The 16,749-nt window shown below is 40.7% G+C and overlaps 1 long non-coding RNA gene and 1 pseudogene across 3 annotated transcripts in view; both read left to right on the top strand.

Annotated features, from left to right (window-relative positions):
• Positions 1-6,277, top strand: part of LOC138437692 (uncharacterized) — a 47,284-nt gene extending 41,007 nt beyond the window's left edge. For 2 of the 3 annotated variants that reach the window (XR_011256115.1, XR_011446590.1), the window contains exons 4-5: positions 4,226-4,445; positions 4,982-6,277. This is a non-coding gene — a long non-coding RNA (uncharacterized lncRNA). Of the gene's footprint in view, positions 1-4,225; positions 4,767-4,981 lie in introns of those variants that run through there. The other variant, XR_011256116.1, reaches the window with a different exon arrangement.
• Positions 6,278-8,103: 1,826 nt separating this feature from the next.
• Positions 8,104-8,884, top strand: LOC138437686 (programmed cell death protein 6 pseudogene; annotated as a pseudogene).
• Positions 8,885-16,749: the final 7,865 nt, after the last annotated feature.

The following is a 16,749-nucleotide window of genomic DNA, read 5'->3' as shown; positions in this document are numbered from 1 at the left end:
GGGTTCGATCCCTGGGTTGGGAAGATCCCCTGGAGAAGGAAATGGTAACCCACTCCAGTATTCTTGCCTGGAGAATCCCATGGACGGAGAAGCCTGGTAGGCTACAGTCTATGGGGTTGCAAAGAGCCGGACATGACTGAGAGACTTCACACACTCATACTCACACAATGCATATATATGGAATTTAGAAAGACAGTAATAATGACCCTATATGCATGACAGCAAAAGAGTCTCTGACATAAAGAACAGACTTTTGGACTCTGTGGGAGAAGGCAAGGATGAGATGATTTGAGAGAATAGCATTGAAACATGTATTTTGCCATATGTAAAACAGATGACCAGTGCAAATCTGATGCATGAAGCATGGCACTCAAAGCCAGTGCTCTGGGACAACCAGAAGGATGGGGTGGGGAGGGAGGATGGAGGGGGGTTCACGATGAGGGTACACATGTACACCCATGGCTGATTCATGTTGATGTATGGTGAAAACCACTACAATATTGTAAAGTAATTAGCCTCCAATTAAAAAAAAGAAAAAGTTGCTCTTTGGAAGAAAAGCTATGACAGATTAGACAATGTATCCAAAAGCAGAGATGTCACTTTGCCAATAAAGGTCCGTATAGTTAAGGCTATGGTTTTTCCAGTAGTCATATATAGATGTGAGAGTTGGAGCATAAAGAAGGCTGAGCACCAAGGAATTGATGCTTTCAAACTGTGGTGGTGGAGAAGACTCTTGAAAGTTCCTTGGACAGCAAGGAGATCAAACAAGTCAATCCTAAAGGAAATCAAACCCTGAATATTCATTGGAAGGACTGGTGCTGAAGCTGAAGCACCAATATTTTGGCCACCTGATGCAAAGAAATGACTCTCTGGAAAACACCCTGATGTTGGGAAAGACTGAGGGCAAAAGGAGAAGAGGCTGGCAGAGGATGAGATGGTGGGATGGCATCACAAACTCAATGGACATGAGCTTGAGCAAACTATGGGAGACAGTGAAGGACAGGGAGGCCCAGTGTGCTGCAGTTCATGGGGTCACAAAGAGTTGGATAGACTTAGCTACTTAACAGCAATAGACACTACAGACAATAACAGTAGAATATATATCCTTCTCAAGTACACATGGAAAGTTCTCCAGGATGGACGATATGCTGGGTGAAAAATGATATCAGTGAGTCTCAATGATATCAAAAGTATTGAAATCGTACAAAGTGTGCTCTCTAATTCCAATGGAATGAAATAAGAATCAATGACAGATGAATCTTGGGATATTCTGACACCATCCATTTGTAGTTAGCATCAAATTCCACAGGTCCAAGGGCTCATTCCCACAAGACTGCCCTCACTGCAAACACCAGTCACCAGGATCAAGTCCTCAGGTTACCAACACTTCTGTCCAACTTGACTACAAAGTCAGAGCTTCCCACAACCCCTTTTTCAGTTTCAGTAAATCACTACAACCCACAGAACTCAAGAAAGTGATTTACCTTATCGGGATTCCCAGGTGGCTCAGTGGTAAAGAATTTGCCTGCCAGTGCAGGAGATGTGCAATCTATCCCTGGATTGGAAAGCTTCCCTGGAGGAGGAAATGGCACCCCACTTCAGTATTCTTGACTGAAAAATCCCATGGACAGAGAAGCCTGATGGGCTACAGTCCATGGGGTCGCAAAGGGTCATACACAACTGAGCACAGCACAGCAATAGTTACAACTGAGGAACAGTCAAATGGAAAAATATATGGTAGAAGGTACTGAAGAGGGAAGGAGGGCAGAGCTTTCATGCCCTCTCCAGGAGTACAATCCTTCCACAATCTAGATGTGTCTCCCAACCCAGAAGTTCTCTGAAACCCCTTCATTTAGGGGCTTTTATGGAGGTTCCATTAGGTAGACAAGATCAATTAAATTATTGGCTATTGGTAATTAGCTCCATCTCCAGTCTGTCTCTGCTCCCCTGAGTTCTGGGAGTGGGGTTGAATGTTCCAGCCCTCCAGTCATAAGACTTGTTCCTCTGATGAGCAGCCCTCATCCTGAAGCTGTCTAAAGGTTTACCAAGAGTCAGTTCATCAACTTAAACTCAGGGTTGGTTGAAAAGGGCTTGTTATGAGTAATAAAAGATGTTCCTATAACAGGAAATTCCAAAGGTTTTAGAAGCTTTGTGCCAGGAACTGGGGACAAAGATCAAATACATATTTTTAAATATGCCACAGGTCTGAGGATCCTAACATTTAAGAGATGTGGCACACGACTAGAACCGACTCAGTCGTTAATAATTATTCTGGACTGGAATCCTTACTGTACAAAAATGTCTCCAAGGAAAAATTTCTCCAGGGAAAGTAACTCAGGTTTGCAAACTTCCATTTCATCTTGTCAGGTTCTAAAAGCAGGAGCACTGCCAGCAGTACCTGGCTTCATCCTTTCAGGCATCTGATAAATTGAGCTAAGAGACAATGTCATCTCTTGCTCTGAATCTCTTTTGAGTATTAATGTAATATTGGGATTCCCTTATTTAACAACTCATTTATTCATTCCTATACTGCTATTCCTCCTCTCTACTTATACCCAAACTTTTCCACTTTTGGAAGGACATTGGGTTTGGCTACACTGGTGGTTAGTCTGCAGGCAGAGCAAAACCAGTCTAGCAAGAATCTCCCTTCAGTTCACTCTGATTCATATAGGAAAGGGTTATAAGATTAGTGAGCTGTTTCTATCACTAGGTAATATAGTTGTCTCACTGTTAACCCAAATTTTGTCAGATAGGGTGAAGTTACAACCTGTACCAGGAACAACGACCAAATATATATATCTTATGATATCACAGTCTTTTATAAGCTTTTAGGAAATCTTCCATAAGATTTCAGAGGATATCTCTGGAATACAATCCATCCATCCAAACCATATTCCTAGGAAACCTTTTAAAGAAGGAACATTTAAGTGAGCCAAAACCCTTTATGTCCTTTAAACTTCTACAGATGTATTTAACTCAGCTTCATTCTCATGGAATTCTATATGTGTTCTTACTACTCTGTCTCTGTTTTCTGGTTGGGTAGAAGCCTTCTCGTGTAAAGCAACTGCTCTGATGTTAGCAAAATTTTTTAGTTCTTATGTTCCCACTTGGAGAAAATCCACCTAATTTGTCTAGTGATGGAGGAACACAATTCACTGAAATAGTTAAGGAACTCTCTAGGGCTCCGTCACACATAAGCTTTGCTGCCTTATCACCATTAGTTCTCAGAAAAAATTGAATAAATGGTAATTTATTAAACTACCAAAGGAACTCCAGTTACTGCAGTCAAAGGCTCTCCTGGCCTTTAGGGTCACTCCAAAAAGAATTCATAGACAATCCCCATCTAAGCTACTCACTGAACTCTTCAGTATCTGTGGATCTCACCCTTACCCTTGAGGCTGCTCTTATACAGTCCAATATTGCAAAAGGTGAGGGTGAATGCAGAATTTCCCAGTTTATAAAATGGGTTCAGCAACTTTTCTAAAAGGTAAACCTCTGCATGACCTTCATCCAAGAGAGTTTGGCTTATTGAAAATCATAACAGTGTAAGACTGTCTTGAGCATCACTGGGAGGAAATTTATCAGAAACAGAAGCATCATGAAGGAAACCATTTTCCCAAGAGCCTCAGACTATACAGCAGGTGGATAGCTGTGGATATCTTCTACCCAAGACCTGGGAATCAGGATCCTGGTGTACCTGAAGTCAGTGACTGCCACACTCTTCTTTGTCTCTTTCTTTTCTTTTGCTTGGCTATCTCTTCTCTCTGTGTTAATTTAATTAACAATTAAATTTAGCAATTTCTCTTATTGCTAAAATGAAATTCTTAAAGTTTCTTCCCTTGATGTTTGTTACTTTGGGAAAATGAGAAGGATGAGCAAAGAGAGTGTTACAGAAACACATTAATATAGAGTCTTATTTCTCTATAGATTCTCTATGGGCCCTTGATGAGGACCCTTTTCCCATTTCCACACAGCCATCTTCTAGCTACATCTTCACATAGTGCTGAGCAGAAAGAACAAGCTCTCTCCTGTCTCTTCTTATAAGGGCACTAATTCCATCATGATTGCCCTACCCATATGACATAATCACTTCCCAAAGGTCCCATCTCTAAATTCCATCACACTGGGGATTATGGTTTCAAATCTGAATTTGGGTGGTGGTGGTGGGGAGATGTAAATGGGCAGTTCATGACAGTTGACAGTCATTTACTATTTTCTCCTCTAGGCAACCACTCATTCATCAGGTGACTGGAGTTACAAAGGCAAAAGTCATGGGAATCCTGAATGTCTGTGTTTCACCAAGTCTTCAGGGGCAACATAGATCTAGTGAATTGAACAAGCAAGATGTAGTAAGACCTAGATATGAGACTCAGTATCCCCATCAACCAAAACGAGGGACTGCAAGACTAGAAAAGAAAGACTAGAAACTTTCCACTGAGAACCTGGTAGGTGTTTGTCCCAACAGTTCTTCTGCCCAACCTTTGGGCCCAGGACTTATATCTGTTCTTTCCCAGCACTGCATGCAAACTGCAGATTACTAAAGATATGGCTGCTAATCCTCAAGAATGATTTTTCTCTATTTTCAGAACAATCTGAACTTTGATACACTCTGCTTGCTAAAGTCCCATAAAACATTCTACTCTTTCCCCTAAATTGACTGCTCCTCTTGAGATTTCTCATGCCAGATATTCTAAAAAAAAAAAAATGTTTAGATTCTGCAGTTCACTTTTTCCTCCATAGATAATAATTAAAAATTTTCAAATGCCTGGGAGATGCCTACAGTCCTTTCAAAATCATTATCCGAAAGTCTGATTATGGTGAAGATGAAGAAATAGAGTTTATCCAACCCTGGAAAAGCTAATTCAGAAGTTAACATGAAACTACCACCAGGAAGAGACCCACACCTATACAAAACTAACCTACTTTTTCTTTTCCCACCACAATCCATTGATCTATGCCCACATCTGTGCTCACTTAACAGAAACTGAGGCAGATGCTGCTGCTGCTAAATTGCTTCAGTCGTGTCCGACTCTGTGCGACCCCATAGACAGCAGCCCACCAGGCTCCTCGGTCCCTGGGATTCTCCAGGCAAGAACACCGGAGTGAGTTGCCATTTCCTTCTCCAATGCATGAAAGTGAAAAATGAAAGTGAAGTCGCTCAGTCATGTCCGACTCCTAGCGACCCCATGGACTGCAGCCTACCAGGCTCCTCTATCCATGGGATTTTCCAGGCAAGAGTACTAGAGTGGGGTGCCATTGCCTTCTCCAAAAGCAAATGCTAATACCTATTAAAGGGGAAATTGACAATAACACAACAATAGTGGGAGACTTTAATACCCCACTCACAGCAATGGACAGATCATCCACACTGAAAATTAACAGGAAAACATAGGCTTTGAATGATACATTGGACCAGTTGGACCTGATTGAGATCTACATGGTATTTCATCCAAAAACAATAGATGTCACGTTTTTCTCTCAAGTGCACATGGAACCAGAATAGATCACATCTTGGGCCACAAATTAAGCCTTGGCAAGTTTTTAAAAACTGAAATCATTTCAAGCATCTTCTCTGACCACAATGCTGCAAGATTAGACATCAACTACAGAAAAAAAAAAAAAAACTATAAAAAACACAAAAACATGGAAGCTATGGTTCTTACTAACCAACAGATCACTGAATAAATCAAACAGGAAATCAAATTATGCCTAGAAACAAATGATGATAAAAACACGACAATTCAAAACCTATAGGTTGCAGTAAAAGCAATGCTAAGAGGGAATTTTATAGCAATGCAAACCTACCTTGAAACAACAGACATCAAATAAACAACCTAAGCTTACGACTAAAGCAACTAGAAAAAAAGAACAAAAAACCCCACCAAAATAGGTAGAATGGATGAAATTGTAAGGATCAGGTTAGAAATAAATGAAAAAAAAAAAAAGGAAGGAGGCAATAACAAAGATGAACAAAACTAAAAGTTGATTCTTTGAGAAAATAAACAAAGTTGACAAATTCATCAAAAATAAAAGACTCAGATCAATAAAAATAGAAATGAAAAAGGAGACACAGCAAACAACACAGAAATACGAAGGATCATAAGAGAGTACTATGAGCAACTCTATGCCAATAAAATGGGCAATCTGGAAGAAATGGACAGATCCTTAGAAAAGTAAAACCTTCCAAAACTGAACCAGGAAGAAATAGAAAACATGAACAGAACAACCACAAACATGGAAATCAAAACTGTAATAAAATATCTTCCAACAAACAAAAGCCCAAGGCCAGGTGGCTTCACAGGCTATTTTTACCAAAAGTTTAGACACTAGCTAACACATTTTGTGCTTAAACTCTTTCAGAAAATTGCAGAGGAAGGAAAACTCCCAAACTCATTCTACAAGATCACCATTACCCTGATACCAAACCAGACAAAGATACCACCCACACACAAAATTATAGGCCAATATCACTGATGAACACAGATGCAGAAATCCTCAACAAAATTCTAGCAAACAGAATCCAACAACACATTAAAAAGGTCACACATCATGATCAAATGGGCTTTATCCTAGGGATGCAAGGATTCTTCAATATACACAAGTCAATCAATGTGACACACCATATCAACAAATTGAAAGATAAATACCATATGATCATCTCAATAGATTCAGAAAAGCTTTTGATAAAATTCAATACCCATTTATTATAAAAACTCTCCAGAGAGTAGGTATAGAAAGAACATACCTCAACATAATAAAGGCCATATACAACAAACCCACGCTTCCCAGGTGGCACTAGTGGTAAAGAACCCACGTACCAATACAGGAGATATAAGAGATGTGGTTTCGATCCCTGGGTCGGGAAGATGCCCTGGAGGAGGAAATGGCAACCCAGTCCAATATTCTTGCCTGGAGAATCCCATGAACAGAGGAGCCTGGCAGGCTACAGTCCTTAGGATCAGAGTCAGCAAAGAGTCAAACACAACTGAAGCAACTTAGCATGCACAGCACAACAAACCCACAGCTAACATTATTCTCAATGGTAAGGAAATTGAAAGCATTTCACTTAAGAGTAGGAACAAGGCAAGGGTGCCCACTCTTGCCACTATCATTCAACATAATTTTGGAAGTCTTAGCCACAGTAATCAGGGAAGAAAAAGAAATAAAAGTAATCCAGATTGGAAAAGAAGTAAAACTCATACTGTTTGCACATGATATGCTTCTCTATATAGAAACCCTAAAGATTCCACCAGAAAATTACTAGTGCTAACCAATGAAAATAGTAAAGTCACAGGATCTAAAATCAATACACAGAACTCCTTTGTATTCCTATACACTAACAATGAAAAATTAGAAAGAGAAATTAAGGAAACAATCCCATTCACCATTGCAGCAAAATGAATAAAATACTTAGGAGTAACTTATCTAAAGAGACAAAAGACCTGTTTGCAGAAAACTGTAAGATGCTTATGAAAGAAATTAATTAACAGATGGAGAGATATAAATTGTTCTTGGATTGGAAGAATCAATATTGTGAAAATGACTATACTGCTCAAAGCAGTCTATAGATTCAGTGCAATCCCTATCAAACTACCAATGGTATTTTTCAAAGAAGTAGAACAAATAATTCCACAATTTGTATGGAAACACAAAAGACCCTGAATAGCCAAAGCAATCTTGAGAAGGAAGAATGGAGCTGGAAGAATCAACCTCCCTGACTTCAGGCTTTACTGTAAAGCAACAGTCATCAAGACAGTATGGTACTGGCACAAAAATGCTGTTGCTGCTGCTAAGTTGCTTCAGTCGTGTCCAACTCTGTGCGACCCCATAGACGGCAGCCCACCAGGCTCCCCCATCCCTGGGATTCTCCAGGCAAGAACACTGGAGTGAGTTGCCATTTCCTTCTCCAATGTGTGAAAGTGAAAAGTGAAAGTGAAGTCACTCAGTCGTGTCCGACTCTTCCTGACCCCATGGACTGCAGCCTACCAGGCTCCTCAGTCCATGGGATTTTCCAGGCAAGAGTACTGGAGTGGGGTGCCATTGCCTTCTCCAGGCACAAAAATAGAAACATAGAAAAAGGGAACAAAATAGAAAGCCTGGAGACAAATCCACCCACATTTGGGCAATTTATCTTTGACAAAGTAGGCAAAAATGTACAATGGAAAAAAGACAGTCTTTTCAAGAAGTGGTGCTGGGGGCCCCTCAGCTGCACCTCAACCCTGCTGCGCCTAGGCCCATGGCTGCCTACCCGTACCGCCCGGGCCTGGCAACCGCCCTGCCGCGGGCACCATGCTGCCGGACCAGAGCTTCCTGTGGAATGTCTACCAGAGGGTTGATAAGGACAGGAGCGGTGTGATATCTGACAACAAGCTTCAGCAAGCACTGTCCAATGGCACCTGGACTCCGTTTAACCCAGTGACTGTCCGATCGATCATATTCATGTTTGACAGAGAGAACAAGGCCGGTGTGAACTTCAGTGAGTTCACTGGCGTCTGGAAATACATCACGGACTGGCAGAACGTCTTCCGCACATACGACAAGGACAACTCAGGCATGATCGACAAGAACGAGCTCAAGCAAGCCCTCTCAGGTTTCGGGTACCGGCTCTCTGATCAGTTTCACGACATCCTCATTCGGAAGTTCAACCGACAAGGCCAGGGGCAGATCACCTTCGACGACTTCATCCAGGGCTGCATCGTGCTGCAGAGGTTGACAGATATATTCAGGCGCTACGATACAGACCAGGATGGCTGGATCCAAGTTTCATATGAACAGTATCTGTCCATGGTCATCAGCATCGTATGACCCTGCCTTTCTGCAAATACCAGCATGACTTACGGAAAAAAAAGACTGAAAATGCCAAATCTCTTACCTTTAATGAAACAAGCACCAGTGCACTTAGACACTGCTCTTTCTTTAGATTTTGTATAACTACTATTTGGGGACCCAACTGTACATATGTGGATAAGCTGGTTAACGTTTCCCAGTTGTAACGATAGTTATATCTTTCCTTAGATAAAGACATTTGATACGAGGCTGTTTAATTGTGCCATGAGGTAACATATAATAATGTTTCAGGTATTCTGCTTGCAAAAAACTTATGTGCTTTTTCAGGTTCTGGAGTGGAAATACTTCATTAGCCAATAGGAACTTTAAATAATATGGAACTTGCACAGAAGGCCACTCACATGCCTTACTTTTTAAAGGGGGTTTACTGTATTCACTTGAACATGCAGCGTAAGCAATAAAGCACATGTATCCTTGTGCCAACAAGAAAAAAAAGAAGTGGTGCTGGGAAAACTGGGCAGGTCCAGTTCTAGTTCAGTCACTCAGTTGTGTCCGACTCTTTGCGACCCCATGAATTGCAGCACGCCAGGCCACCCTGTCCATCACCAACTCTCGGAGTTTACGCAAACTCATCTACATCGAGTTGGTGATGCCATCCAGCCATTTCATCCTCTGTCGTCCCCTTCTCCTCCTGCCCCCAATCCCCCCCAGCATCACAGTCTTTTCCAATGAGCCAACTCTTTGCATGAGGTGGCCAAAGTATTGGAGTTTCAGCTTTAGCATCAGTCCTTCCAAAGAACACCCAGGGCTGATCTCCTTTAGAATGGACTGGTTGGATCTCCTTGCAGTCCAAGGGACTCTCAAGAGTCTTCTCCAACACCACAGTTCAAAAGCATCAATTCTTCAGCGCTCAGCCTTCTTCACAGTCCAACTCTCAAATCCATACATGACCACTGGAAAAACCATAGCCTTGACTAGACTGACCTTAGTTGGCAAAGTAATGTCTCTGCTTTTGAATATGCTATCTAGGTTGGTCATAACTTTCCTTTCAAGGAGTAAGCATCTTTTGATTTCATGGCAGCAAACACCATCTGAAGTGATTTGGAAGCCCAGAAATAAAGTCTGACCCTGTTTCCACTGTTTCCCCATCTATTTGCCATGAAGTGATGGGATCAGATGCCATGATCTTCGTTTTCTGAATGGTGAGCTTTAAGCCAACTTTTTCACTTTCTTCTTTCACTTTCATCAAGAGGCTTTTTAGTTCCTCTTCACTTTCTGCCATAAGGTGGTGTCATCTGCATATCTGAGGTTATTGATATTTCTCCCGGCAGTCTTGATTCCAGCTTGTGATTCATCCAGCCCAGCATTTCAAATGATGTCCTCTGCATATAAGTAAGCAAGGTGACGATATACAGCCTTGATGTACTCCTTTCCCAATTTGGAACCAGTCTGTTGTTCCATGTCCAGTTCTAACGGTTGCTTCTTGACCTGCATACAGGTTTCTCAGGAGGCAGGTCAGGTGGTCTGGTATTCCCATCTCTTTAAGAATTTTCCACAGTTTGTTTTGATCCACACAGTCACAGGCTTTGGTGTAGTCAATAAAGAAGAAGTAGATGTTTTTCTGGAATTCTCTTGCTTTTTTGATGGTCCAGTGGATGTTGGCAGTTTGATCTCTGGTTCCTCTGACTTTTCTAAATCCAGCTTGAACATCTGGAAGTTCATGGTTCAAGTACTGTTGAAGCCTGGCTTGGAAAATTTTGAGCATTGCTTTGCTAGTGTGTGAGATGAGTATAATTGTGCAGTAGTTTGAACATTCTTTGGTATTACCTTTCTTTGGGATTACAACGAAAACTGATTTATTCCAGTCCTTTGGCCACTGCTAAGTTTTCCAAATTTGCTGGCATATTGAGTGCAGCACTTTCACAGCATCATCTTTAAGGATTTGAAATAGCTCAACTGGAATTTCATCACCTCCACTAGCTTTGTTCCTAGAATTGCTTCCTAAGGCCCACTTGACTTCATACTCCAGGATGTCTGGCTCTAGGTGAGTGATCACACCATTGTGGTTTCTTGGGTCATTAAGATTTTTTCATATAGTTCTTCTGTGTATTCTTGCCGCCTCTTCTTAATACCTTCTTTTCTGTTAGCACTCTGTCCTTTATTGAGCCCATCTTTGCATGAAATATTCCCTTGGTATCTCTAATTTTCTTGAAGAGATCTCTAGCCTTTCCCATTCTATTGTTTTCCTCTATTTCTTTGCACTGATCACTGAGAATGGCTTTCTCATCTCTCCTTGCTATTCTTTGGAACTCTGCATTCAAATGAATATATCTTTTATTTTCTCCTTTGCCTTTTCCTTCTCTTGTTTTCTCAGTTATCCTGTAAGTCCTCCTCAAACAACCATTTTCCTTTTTGCATTTATTTTTCTTGGGAATGGTTTTGATCACGGCCTTTAGACCAGTGTTACAAACCTCTGCCCATAGTTCTTCAGGCACTCTATCAGATCGAATCCCTTTAATCTATTTTCCACTTCCACTGTATAATAATAAGGGATTTGATTTAGGTCATACCTGAATGATCTAGTGGTTTTCCCTACTTCAATTTAAGTCTGAATTTTGCAATAAGGAATTAATGATCAGAGCCACAGTCGGCTCCCAGCCTTGTTTTTGCTGACTGTATAGAGCTTCTCCATCTTCAGCTTCAAAGAATATGATCAATCTGATTTTGGTATTTACTATCACTAGGACCACAGCCTTGTCTAACTCAATGAAACCAAGTCATGCCCACATGGCAACCCAAGACGGGCGGGTCATGGTGGAGAGGTCTGACAGAATGTGGTCCACTGGAGAAGGGAATGGCAAACCACTTCAGTATTCTTGCCTTGAGAACCCCATGAACAGTATGAAACGGCAAAATGATAGGATACTGAAAGAGGAACTCCTCAGGTCAGTAGGTGCCCAATATGCTACTGGAGGTCAGTGGAGAAATAACTCCAGAAAGAATGAAGGGATGAAGCTGCAGCAAAAACAGTACCCAGCTGTGGATGTGACTGGTGATAGAAGCAAGGTCTGATGCTGTAAAGAGCAATATTGCATAGGAACCTGGAATGTCAGGTCCATGAATCAAGGCAAATTGGAAGTGGTCAAACAAGAGATGGCAAGGATGAACGTTGACATCCTAGGAATCAGTCAACTAAAATGGACTGGAATGGGTGAATTTAACTCAGATGACCATTATATCTACTACTGTGGGCAGGAATCCCTCAGAAGAAATGGAGTAGCCATCATGGTCAACAAAAGAGTCTGAAATGCAGTACTTGGATGCAATCTCAAAAATGACAGAATGATCTCTGTTCATCTCCAAGGCAAACCATTCAATATCACAGTTATCCAAGTCTATGCCCCAATCAGTAATGCTGAAGAAGTTGAAGTTGAACAGTTCTATGCAGACCTACAAGACCTTTTAGAACTAACACTCAAAAAAGATGTCCTTTTCATCTGGACTGGAATGCAAAAGTAGGAAGTCAAGAAACACCTGGAGTAACAGGCAAATTTGGCCTTGGAATGTGGAATGAAGCAGGGCAAAGAAAATAGAGTTTTGCAAGAAAATGCACTGGTTATAGCAAACACCCTCTTCCAACAACACAAGAGAAGACTCTATACATGGACATCACCAGATGGTCGACACCAAAATCATATTGATTATATTCTTTGCAGCCAAAGATGGAGAAGCTCTATACAGTCAACAAAAACAAGACCAGGAGCTGACTGTGGCTCAGTTCATTAACTTCTTATTACCAAATTCAGACTCAAATTGAAGAAAGTAGGGAAAAACGCTAGACCAATCAGGTATGACCTAAATCAAATCCCTTATGATTATACAGTGGAAGAGAGAAATAGATTTAAGGGCCTATATCTGATAGATAGAGTGCCTGATGAACTATGGAATGAGATTCGTGACATTGTACAGGAGACAGGGATCAAGACCATCCCCATGGAAAAGAAATGCAAAAAAGCAAAAAGGCTATCTGGGGAGGCCTTACAAATAGCTGTGAAAAGAAGAGAAGTGAAAAGCAAAGGAGAAAAGGAAAGATATAAGCTTCTGAATGCAGAGTTCCAGAGAATAGCAAGAAGAGAAAGAAAGCCTTCTTCAGCAATCAATTAAAGAAACAGAGGAAAAGAACAGAATGGGAAAGACTAGAGATCTCTAAGAGAAAATTAGAGATACCAAGGGAACATTTCATGCAAAGATGGGCTCGATAAAGGACAGAAATGGTCTGGACCTAACAGAAGCAGAAGATACTAAGAAGAGGTGGCAAGAATACACAGAAGAACTGTACAAAAAAAAAAAATCTTCATGGCCCAGATAATCATGATGGTGTGATCACTCACCTAGAGCCAGACATCCTGGAATGTGAAGTCAAGTGGGCCTTGGAAAGCTTTGCTACCAACAAAGCTAGTGGAGGTGATGGAATTCCAGTTGAGCTGTTTCAAATCCTGAAAGATGATGCTGTGAAAGTGCTGCACTCAAGATGCCAGCAAATTTGGAAAACTCACCAGTGGCCACAAGACTGGAAAAGGTCAGTTTTCACTGCAATCCCAAAGAAAGGCAATGCCAAAAAATGCTTAAACTACTGCACAATTGCACTCATCTCACATGCTAGTAAAGTAATGCTCAAAATTTTCCAAGCCAGGCTTCAGCAATACATGAACCGTGAACTTCCTGATGTTCAAGCTGGTTTTAGAAAAGGCAGAGGAACCAGAGATCAAATTGCCAACATCCGCTGGATCATGGAAAAAGAGTTCTAGAAAAACATCTATTTCTGCTTTATTGACTATGCCAAACCCTTTGACTGTGTAGATCACAATAAACTGTGGAAAATTCTGAAAGCAATGGGAATATCAGACCACCTGACCTGTCTCTCGAGAAATCTGTATGCAGGTCAGGAAGCAACTGTTAGAACTGGACATAGAACAACAGACTGGTTCCAAATAGGAAAAGGAGTACATCAAGGCTGTATATTGTCACCCTGCTTATTTAACTTATATGCATAGTGCATCATGAGAATCGCTGGATTGGAAGAAGCACAATCTGGAATCAAGATTGCCGGCAGAAATATCAATAACCTCAGATATGCAGATGACACTACCCTCATGGCAGAAAGTGAAGAGGAACTAAAAAGCCTCTTGATGAAAGTGAAAGAGGAGAGTGAAAAGTTGGCTTAAAGCTCAACATTCAGAAAACGAAGATCATGGCATCTGTTCCCATCACTTCATGGGAGATAGATGGGGAAACAGTAGAAACAGGGTCAGACTTTATTTTTGGGGCTCCAAAATCACTGCACATGGTGAGTGCAGCCATGAAATTAAAAGACGCTTACTTCTTGGAAGAAAAGTTATGACCAACCTAGAAAGTATATTCAAAAGCAGAGACATTTCTTTGCCAGCTAAGGTCCGTCTAGTCAAGGCTGTGGTTTTTCCTGTGGTCATATATGGATGTGAAAGTTGGACTGTGAAGAAGGCTGAGCACCGAAGAATTGATGCTTTTGAGCTGTGGTGTTGGAGAAGACTCTTGAGAGTCCCTTGGACTGCAAGGAGATCCAACCTGTCCATTCTGAAGGAGATCAGCCCTGGGATTTCTTTGGAAGGAATGATGCTAAAGCTGAAACACCAGTACTTAGGCCACCTCATGCAAAGAGTTGACTCATTGGGAAAGACTGTGATGCTGGGAGGGATTCGGGGCAGGAGGAGAAGGGGACGACAGAGGATGAGATGGCTGGATGGCATCACTGACTCGATGGACGTGAGTCTGAGTGAACTCCGGGAGTTGGTGATGGACAGGGAGGCCTGATGTGCTGCGATTCATAGTGTCGCAAAGAGTCGGACACAACTGAGTGACTGAACTGAACTCTTGTCCCTGTGTAGAGTTGTCTCTTGGTTTGTTGGAAGAGGATGTTTGCTATGACCAGCATGTTCTCTTGGCAAAACTCTGTTAGCCTTTGCCCTGCTTCATTTTTCACTCCAATGCCAAACTTGCCTGTTACTCTACATATCCCTTGACTCCTACTTTTGCATTTCAGTTCCCTAGGATGAAAAGGACATACTAATACCATACACAGAAATATTTCAAAATGAACTAAAGATGTAAATGTAAGACCAAGAACTATAAAACTCTTAGAGGGAAACATAGAACACTCTTTGGCATAAACTATTGCTTGATCCTCTCTGACCCACCTCCTCAAGTAATGGAAATAAAAACAAAAATAAACAAATGGATCTAATTAAACTTAAAAGTTTATGCACAGCAAAGGAAACAATAAATAAGAATAAAAGACAACCTTCAGGGAGAGGACATATGTATACCTATTGCTGATTCATGTTGATGTTTGGCAGAAAGCCGCAAATACTGTAAAGCAATTATTCTTCAATTAAAAATAAATAAAAAAGAGACAGCCCTCAGAATTGGAGGAAATAATAGCAAAAGAAACATCCCTATAATATACAACCAGTTTGTTCAGGTCAATACCAGAAAAACAAACAACCCTATCAAAAAGTGGGCAGAAGATTTAAGCAAACATTTCTCCAAGGATGAGACATTTCTCCATACAGATGGTTAATAAACATACGAAAAGATACTCAACATCAATCATTATTAGAGAAATGGAAGTCAAAATTACAATGAGGTATCATCTCACACTGGTCAGAATTGCCATCGTCAAAAAGTCTACAAATAATAAATGCTGACGAGGATGTGGAGAAAAGGGAAACCTCTTCCACTGTTGTTGGGAATGCAAATTGATACACCCACTACAGAGAACAGTATGGATAGTCCTTATAAAAAAACTAGGAATAAAGCTACTATATGAGCCAGAAATCCCACTACTGGGCAAACACTCTGAGGAAATCATAACTGAAAAAGACACATGTACCCAAGTGTTCATTGCAGAACTATTTACAATAGCCGGGACATGGAAGAAACTTAGATGTCCATCGACAGATGAATGGATAAAGAAGTAGTGGTACATACACACAATGGAATATTACTCAGCTATTAAAAGGAATTCAAAAAGGTTCTAATGAAGTGGACAAATATAAAGTCTATTATACAAAATGAAGTAAGCCAGAAACAGAAAGACAAATATCATATATTAATGCATATACATGGAATCTAGAAAGATGGTACTAATGAACCTATCTATAGGGCAGCGATAGAGATGCAGACATAGAGAACAGATTTTTGGACACAGTGGGGGAGAGAGAAGGTAGGACTATTTGAAAGAGTAGCAATGAAACAAATATATTATCATATGTAAATTAGATAGCCAATAGGAATTTGCTGAATGACACAGGGAACCCAAAACCGGTGCTCCATGACAACCTAGAGGGGTGGGCTGGGGAGGGAGTTGTGAGGGAGGTTTAAGAGGGAGGGGACATATGTATACCTGAGGCTCATTCAGGTTGATGTCTGGCAGAAACCATCATATATTGTAAAGTAATTATTCTCCAATTAAAGATAAAATTTAAAAAAATTTTAAAAAGGATTACTTTCTTCAAAAGCTCTAAGTATAGCAAAGCATATTTTAATCATTTCAAGGTTACATTATTGATTACAACATTATGAATTAATGATTTAGTGATACTATTTTTTTGGCTATAATCCAGTTGGATTTTGAGAAGTTTAAAATGTAATCAATGAAAACATAGTAAAAACAAGCTATAGATGGAATACTATTGGTTAAAGGACTTTCCTCAAATCTTAAAAAAAAAATCTGGCTTACAATTCTATATTAACGCCGATTGAGGCATCTGGTCCCATCACTTCATGGCAAGTAGAAGGGGAAGCAGTGGAAGCAGAGACAGATTTTACTTTCTTGAGCTCCAAAATACTGCCGATGATGACTGCAGCTATGAAATTAAAAGACACTTGCTCCTTGGAAGGAAAGCTATGACAAACCTAGACAGC

The sequence above is a fragment of the Ovis canadensis genome, chromosome 3 (genome assembly GCF_042477335.2).
Source record: "Ovis canadensis isolate MfBH-ARS-UI-01 breed Bighorn chromosome 3, ARS-UI_OviCan_v2, whole genome shotgun sequence".
NCBI classification, from domain to species: domain Eukaryota; kingdom Metazoa; phylum Chordata; class Mammalia; order Artiodactyla; family Bovidae; genus Ovis; species Ovis canadensis.
The sequence above is the reverse complement of the archived record's forward strand: the minus strand, read 5'-3'. Positions and strand labels throughout refer to the sequence as shown.